Source organism: Triticum aestivum, chromosome 2D (genome assembly GCF_018294505.1).
Source record: "Triticum aestivum cultivar Chinese Spring chromosome 2D, IWGSC CS RefSeq v2.1, whole genome shotgun sequence".
NCBI lineage: Eukaryota > Viridiplantae > Streptophyta > Magnoliopsida > Poales > Poaceae > Triticum > Triticum aestivum.
This window is the reverse complement of record NC_057799.1, coordinates 653512315-653520762: the sequence shown is the minus strand read 5'-3', so window position 1 is coordinate 653520762 and position 8448 is coordinate 653512315.

Sequence of the window (8448 nt, the reverse complement as noted above, 5' to 3'; positions counted from 1 at the left end):
CTGGTTGCCACCCGCCACCGTATCTCAGATCCGGAGTTTTCTTGGATTAGCCGGATATTACCGCCATTTCATTGAAGGGTTCTCCAAGATTGCTAAGCCGATGACGGAGCTGCTCAAAAAGGATAAGAAGTTTGAATGGACTTCGGACTGTGAGAAAAGTTTCACCGAGTTGAAGAAACGCTTGACAACTGCGCCAGTATTAACACTTCCTCATATCTACCGCAGTTTTGACGTATACTGCGACGCTTCCCGGCAAGGACTAGGATGCGTACTTATGCAAGATGGCAAGGTAGTAGCTTATGCCTCACGGCAGCTACGACCCCACGAAGGAAATTACCCCACTCATGATTTGGAATTGGCCGCGGTAGTTCATGCTTTAAAAATTTGGAGACACTACCTCATCGGAAAAAGCTGCCAAATTTTTACCGATCACAAAAGTCTCAAATATATATTTACTCAGCCGGATTTAAATCTCCGTCAACGAAGATGGCTTGAGTTGGTCAAGGATTATGACCTTGGAATAAATTACCATCCGGGTAAGGCCAACGTGGTTGCCGATGCACTTAGTCGAAAACCCGTCAGTTTAAACGTCATGTTGGAATATTTGCCTTCCGAACTTAAAGAGGAGATAGCTCAGCTCAACCTGATCATAGTTGAGGCTGGCCTCGCCAATATTCTGAAGGTTACCCGTACTCTTGAGGAAGATATCCGCAAAGCCCAGTCAGGCGATGCCGATCTGCAGAAACATATCAAGTTTTCCGATTTCTCGAAGGATCAGTACGGTACCCTCCGATTCAGGGGAAGGATTTGTGTGCCTAATCAAGCTGATCTGAAGCGGAAAATTTTGTCAGAAGCCCACGAATCCTCGTATTCAATCCACCCTGGAGGAATGAAAATGTATGAAGACCTTCGACCAATATTATGGTAGGATGGAATGAAGAAAGACATTGCTTATTTCGTAGCCTGTTGCGACATATGCAACAAAGTAAAGGAAGAACATCAGAAACCAGCCGGACTTCTCCAACCACTGCCAGTATCACAATGGAAATGGGACGATGTCTGTATGGATTTCATCACAGGACTACCTATGACCCGACGAGGCAATAATGCGATCTGGGTCATAGTAGACACATTAACCAAGGTGGCCCACTTTCTCCCAATCAAAACCTCATACCGAGCAGACGAGCTCGCATGACTGTATTTATCTAGAATTGGCAGTCTGCACGGAGTTCCCCGAATCATCACTTCTGACCGAGGATCGCTTTTCACCTCCGCTTTTTGGTCCCGTCACCATCAGGCCCTCGGAACAGAGTTGAAATACAGTACCGCTTATCATCCTTAGACGGATGGGCAGACAGAAAGAGTAAATCAGATACTCGAAGATATGCTCCGAGCCTGTGTTTTGGCCCAAGGACCACAATGGGAAGATTGCTTGCCGTACGCCGAGTTCTTGTATAACAATGGGTTCCAGACTAGTTTAAAAATGTCACCATATGAAGCTTTGTATGGCCGTAAGTGCCGCACTCCATTAAATTGGTCTCAAACCGGAGATAGCCGTATTTTCGGAACATATCTCATGCTGGAAGCCGAAAAGAAAGTCAAGGAGATCCAAGATAGATTGCAATTGGCCAAATCACGACAGAAAAGTTATTACGATGCAAAGCACCGACAGATCAGTTTTGAACCCGGAGGACATGTCTACCTTGGAGTCACGCCTATGAAAGGAATCAAAAGGTTTCAAACCCGTGGAAAATTGGCACCCAGGTTTATTGGTCCATTTCCCGTTATGACACGAGTAGGTGCTGTGCCATATCAGTTGGAGTTGCCCCTTGAGCTGTCAGACGTGCACAACGTGTTCCACGTTTCACAACTGCAATGGTGCATATCACCACCCGAGAAAAAGACCCATTTGGCAGAGATAGAGCTGGCAAAGGACTTGACCTACGAAGAGAGGCCAGTGTAAATTTTGGATCAGATGGAAAGGGTCACTCGCAGTAAATCACGAAAGTTTTACAAGGTCCAATGGATGCATCATACCGAGTTAGAATCAACCTGGTAATCAGAAGAATTTCGAAGGGCATGTTATCCAGAATGGTTTTCCCAAGCAACCGAATCTCGAGGACGAGATTCATTCTAAGTGGGGGAGGTTTGTGACAGCCTGGTTTTGCCCTCTTCTTCTTTTCTTGATTTTCAGTTGAGTTGGGTTTGAATTTGGAATTTTGAATCATTTCATTTTGACTTAACCACTTGGGTACCTGAGGGAGTCCTGGATTAGGGGGTATCCGGACAGCCGGACTGTGTACAACGTCCGGACTATTGAAGCGTGAAGATACAAGACTCAAGACTTCGGCCCGTGTCCGGATGGGACTCTCCTTTGCGTGGAAGGCAAGCTTGGCGATCCGGATATTGTGTTTCCTTCCTTGTAACCGACTCCATGTAAACCCTAGCCCTCTCCGATGTCTATATAAACAGGAGAGGTTGGTCCTTAGAAGGCCGATCACAATTACAATCATACCATCATAGGCCAGCTCCTAGGGTTTAGCCTCTACGATCTCGTGGTAGATCTAATCTTGTACTACCCATATCATCAATATTAATCAAGCAGGAAGTAGGGTTTTACCTCCATCGAGAGGGCCCGAACCTGGGTAAACATCTGTGTCCCTTACTTCCTGTTACCATCAGCCTTGACGCACAGATCAGGACCCCCTACCCGAGATCCGCCGTTTTTGACACCGACATTGGTGCTTTCATTGAGAGTTCCTCTGTGACGTCGCTGCAAGGCTCGATGGCTCCTTCAATCATCGTCAATGACACGGTCCAGGGAGAGACTTTCCTTCCCGGACAGATTTTCGTGTTCGGCGGCTTCACGCTACGGGCCAATTCGCTTGGCCATCTGGAGCAGATCGACAGCTACGCCCCTAGCCATCAAATCAGGTTCGGAAACCTGAACTACATGGCGGATATCCGCGGAGACTTGATCTTCAATGGATTCGGGCCTGCGCCAGGAGCACCGGACAGTCACGACGAGCATGGCCTGGACCTGCTGTCGGACAACGCTCAGAATATCACCCCTGCAGCAGCCCCGGACTCAAACCCGGAGTAGGCTGCGTTGCCTAGGGACGGAGGGATGGACCCCGCCCCGTAGGCCATACCTTCATCGGCGGTGGAGCCGAACACAGGCCTCGCTCCTGAGGAAGCCCGTGACTCCGGACCCCGGATTCGTATCCGGTTGTAGGATCCAGTCCGCGCGTTCCCGAGCTCGCCGAGCCTGGTTGGGCTCCGGTAATGGAGTTCACCGCTGCGGACATCTTTCAACACTCGCCCTTGGGCGACATGCTGAACTCATTAAAGTCTCTCTCTCTCTCTGCTCCCGGCCGAACTATGTCCGGCTCGAGTGGGAGGCGGGCGACGAGGGAATTCGCTGCCCACCCACCACCCACCTCATTGCCACGATGGATGATTTAACCGACGTGCTTGACTTCGACTCCGAAGACATCGACGATATGGATGACGATGCAGGAGAATTACAGGAGCCACCGCTCACAGGGCGGTGGACGGCCACCTCTTCATACAATATATATATGGTGGACACTCCGAAGGAAACTAAGGCGACGAGGCAACGGACGATAACCCCTCGGGAAGAAAAACAAAGGATGGGCGTCGTCCACGCCGCTCCAAGTCCCGCCATAGCAATACCGGCCCTGGAGACGAAAGTAATCCGGATGGCGCCGAAGAAGAATATGAACCTGACCAGCCCGCCTTCGAGCAGGCCGAACAGGAAGATGAGCAGGTCAGCCCAGAAGAACAGGCGATGGAAGAATACCCGGAGGAGGAAAACTACATGCCCCCCTCCGAAGACGAGATTAGCCTCGGCGACGATGAATTCGGCGTGCCTGAGGACCCCGTGGAGTAGGAGCGCTTCAAGCGTAGGCTTATAGGCACTGCGAGGAGCCTGAAGAAGAAGCAGCGGCAACTCCAAGCTGATCAAGACCTGCTCACAGATAGATGGACTAAAGTCCTGGCAGCCGAGGAATATGGACTCGAACGCCAAACGGCTGACCGACCACCCCATGGCCGGGATAAAACGGGATATCAGTCCGAATACCAGCCCGCACCCCCACGCCGATACACTACGGCCCAGGGCAACAGGCAAGACCTGCAAGATATTCTGGAAAACAAAGCAGGACAACCAAGATCGATCTACGGATCGCGGGGGCGCGCCCCAGCGCGCGGCAATGATCGTCGCGCCGGATACATCATCAACAAGTCCGGCCGGGCCGAACACAGCAACCGGACCAATTCGAGCTGCGTAGCCATATAGCCCGGCACAGAGGCGCCGCACACCCCCTCTGCTTCACTAACGAAGTGATGGATCATGAATTCCCAGAAGGGTTAAAACCCGTAAACATCGAATTGTACGATGGCACAATAGACCCCGCAGTATGGATCGAATATTTCCTTCTCCACATTAACATGGCTTGCGGAGATGATCTACACGCCATCAAGTATCTTCCCCTTAAGCTCAAAGGACCAGCCCGGCACTGGTTAAACAACCTGCCAACAAATTCCATTGGCAGTTGGGAAAACCTGGAAGATGCATTCCTCGACAACTTCCAGGGCACATATGTGCGACCACCGGACGCTGATGACTTGAGCCGCATTACTCAACAGCCTGGAGAGTCAGCCAGGAAATTCTGGACTCGGTTCCTAACTAAAAAAGAACCAAATAGTCAACCGTCCGGACGCCGAAGCCCTGGTGGCTTTTAAGCATAATATCCGTGACGAGTGGCTTGCTCGACACCTCGGCCAGGAAAAACCCAAGTCCATGGCAGCTCTCACAACACTAATGACCCGCTTTTGCGCGGGTGAGGACAGCTGGTTGGCCCGCAGCGGCACCACGCCACATTCCGGCACTTCGGACGGCCGCGATGCTAGTGGCAAGCCACGGCGTAACAGACATAAGAGACGGAACAACGGTGACAGCACTGAAGACACGGTAGTCAACGCCGGATTCAGCGGAAAAAGCCGTTCAAAAGAAATAATCATGGACCATCAAGTCTGGACCGCATACTGGAGCGCTCGTGCCAAATTCATGGCACCCCGGGCAAGCCAACCAACCACACCAATAGAGACTATTGGGTGTTCAAACTGGCCGGCAAAATAAACGCCAAAAATAAGGACAAGGGGCTGGACAGCGACGATGACGAAGAACCCCGGCGTCCGAACACGGGGGGTCAAAAGAAATTCCCCCCAGGTGAAAACGGTCAATATGATCTACGCCACCCATATCCCCAAGAGGGAACGGAAGCGAGCACTACGAGACGTCTATGCGATGGAGCCAGTCGCCCCAAAATTCAACCCATGGTCAGCTTGTCCGATCACCTTTGATCGTAGGGATCATCCTACTAGCATCCGTCACGGCGGCTCAGCCGCATTGGTCTTGGACCCGATCATCGACGGATTCCACCTCACGCGAGTCCTTATGGACGGCGGCAGCAGCCTAAACCTACTTTATCAGGACACAGTGCGCAAAATGGGCATTGATCCTTCAAGGATCAAGCCAACCAAAACCACCTTTAAAGGTGTCATTCCTGGAGTAGAGGCCGGCTGTACAGGCTCTATAACATTGGAAGTGGTCTTCGGATCCCCGGACAACTTCCGGAGCGAAGAGTTAATCTTCGATATCGTCCCTTTCCGTAGTGGTTACCACGCACTGCTCGGATGAACCGCATTCGCTGGATTCAATGCGGTACCACATTATGCATACCTCAAGCTCAAGATGCCAGGTCCGCGCGGGGTCATAACAATTAACGAAAACATGGACCGCTCTCTCCGTACAGAAGAGCATACTGCAGCCCTCGCGGTAGAAGTACAATGTGGCCTCCTCTGGCAAACCTCCAATCCGGCGACGACAACCTCAAGCACCATCAAGCGAGTCCAGAGCACCCTGCAACAGGATCATCAGGAACGCCAAAAGCGTGCTTAGCAGTCCGGCCTCCACTCAAGCCCCATCAAAGCAGCATTCGTGCCACGCGTACACAATTACGCACTCAAGATACCATGGGCATGGGCGGAGGCGCATCAACGACTCAGTCAATAGTGCGGGTAACCGCTAAATACCTTCACAATCTTTCCCTCTTACCTTTGAGGACACCGCTTTAGTGCAACATCCTCAGAAGAGCCGAATTGCCGGACTTACATGGGAGAGACATCCAAAGAGGCAACAGACGTTGTGCACAGAAGGAAATACCCAGGTGGAATCTATTTACGATCATTATACCTGCTTTATCTATCTGTCCACAGCCTGCCCCTGGATAGGACATGTCAAATAGTCCTATTTATCTCCGCTTAATGCATCAATTGTAAACATACGCTTAAACGTATTATTCGTCAATGGGAGATCATATATAGCATCAACTTATTATTCTTATTTGAGCATTTTTTCTCTTATAAATGTTTATTTGATATTGCATCCGTACACCTTGGAACGGTCTGTTTGCCAGGGGCTTCTCACGACGCCCCGTAATATGGCAAGTCAAGTCCGAACACTTTCAACAGTGTGGCACCCCGAACTTATAGCACTATATGCATCAGCTCCGAATCATGTCTTGGGTCTACAGTTGGGATAGCCCGGCTCCCTTGTTTTGGTGCCTTACGTTCCGTTATATCGGCTAAGGTAGCGCAGGGAGAACTACTGCGATTGTGTCCCGGTTCTTCCGGACAAGCACCTCAGTAGAGAAAGCCGAAAACTGACCGGCATGATGTGGCGAGAGCTGGTCGCTGTTCGAGAGGTCTTAAAATCCTTAAAGATTTTCCGCTCTAGGCGATAAATCGGCTTCGTCCGATATAGGCGTGTATAGCGCCCCAATTCGGCCGTCCGGATTTTAGGGGCTTCACCGAAATTTAAAATTGTAGACTTCTATGGCTAAGGGAAAGTTATAAAGCCGTATAGTCGGATTGCCTTGTTTGCGCCGGACACCTCCTTATGGGACCAAACACTTGGATAAAGAGTGTCCGGGTTTTCCACGAACACCCCAGTACTAGTTACATGGGGGTGGAAGCCGACGACTGGCCTACTTTCAGAGTTTTATAAACAGCCGCGCAGAAGGTAATATTTTAAATAACAAAAGTGCTACATAGCGCAAGTAACTTCGTCTTTAAATTACAAACATGACAGAAGTGAATTCATTCAAAAATGGTGTCACGTCCCTAGCCTTGCTATGCACTTGGACTAGCTTGGTTGCTGCATCATGTCTAAATTTCATTTAAAGATGAATTGGGGATTGTTAAACCCTAGCACCAAATGAGATAAATTATATATGAAAAATTATCAGAAAATCCAATCTATCCATTTATGCTACTTTCATGCATGAAAAACCAACTTATACCTGCTGTATAAGTGAAAACATTCAAATGGCATTTTAAATGCTCAAACTAGAGTTTGCATTTGAACAGTTGGTTCAAATGGACTCCCTTGCACTTGTTGCTAGCTGCATTAGCTCAATTCACAGCATATTGCCATGTCACATTCATGCATCATATTGTGCATTGCATTGATTGTGTTCTTCCTTGTTTGCCGGTGTTTGCCCCCTCTCGATAGATGTGGTTCCGACGATGAGTTCGATGACACCGATGAAGAACTATACTATCTTCAGAAGTGCCAGGCAAGCAAAACCCCCTTGTTCATTCTGATACAATCCCACTCTCTCGCTCCTGCTCTCTTTTACTGCATTAGGACAACAACGATTCATCTGTTACTTGCTGCGGTAGCTGAACCCCTTTATCCTCTGCATGACCTGTCATTGCCACAGTAAATAGATGAAACCCACTAGCATGAGTAGGAGTTGTCTGAGCCCTGATGTGCCTACTCATTCCTGCTTGTTTGTCATGCCTGCTATTGCTTAGAGTTGTGTCAGGTCTGATTCATCGGGAATGAATTGGAAAGTGGTGAACATGTCCTACTGTGTGAGAGCTAAGTGTGTGAACACGATTTGGTAAAGGTAGCGGTGAGAGGCCAGGTAGGAGTACATGGTGGGTTGTCTCATTGAAGCCGTCCTCAGGAACTGAGTTCTGTGTTTGTGATCCATGAACAGTTACTACCACGCATTGGAATGCTTAAGTGCCCCTCTCCACTTATTAATCAACCTGATCTCTGTCCAGGAGTTGCAACTAGTTTCTGGTGTTTGTAGGTAGTGTTAGTAGTCTACCAAGTGGCACCCGGTACAGGTGGGCTTGGGACAGACTAGGCACACGTGACCTGGTGTACCGAGTGGTACCCGGATGGTGGGCTCGGGAACCCTGCACACATCGTTTGGGGCCGTGAGCGACACCCTGGCCGGATCTCCTTGCGGATGGAACCCGAATAGGCGATAAACCTGGACTAGAGACTTGTGTGGTTAGTCAGGTCGTGGCCGACTCCCTCGCCAGGCTTCCGCTTGAAGGTTGCCG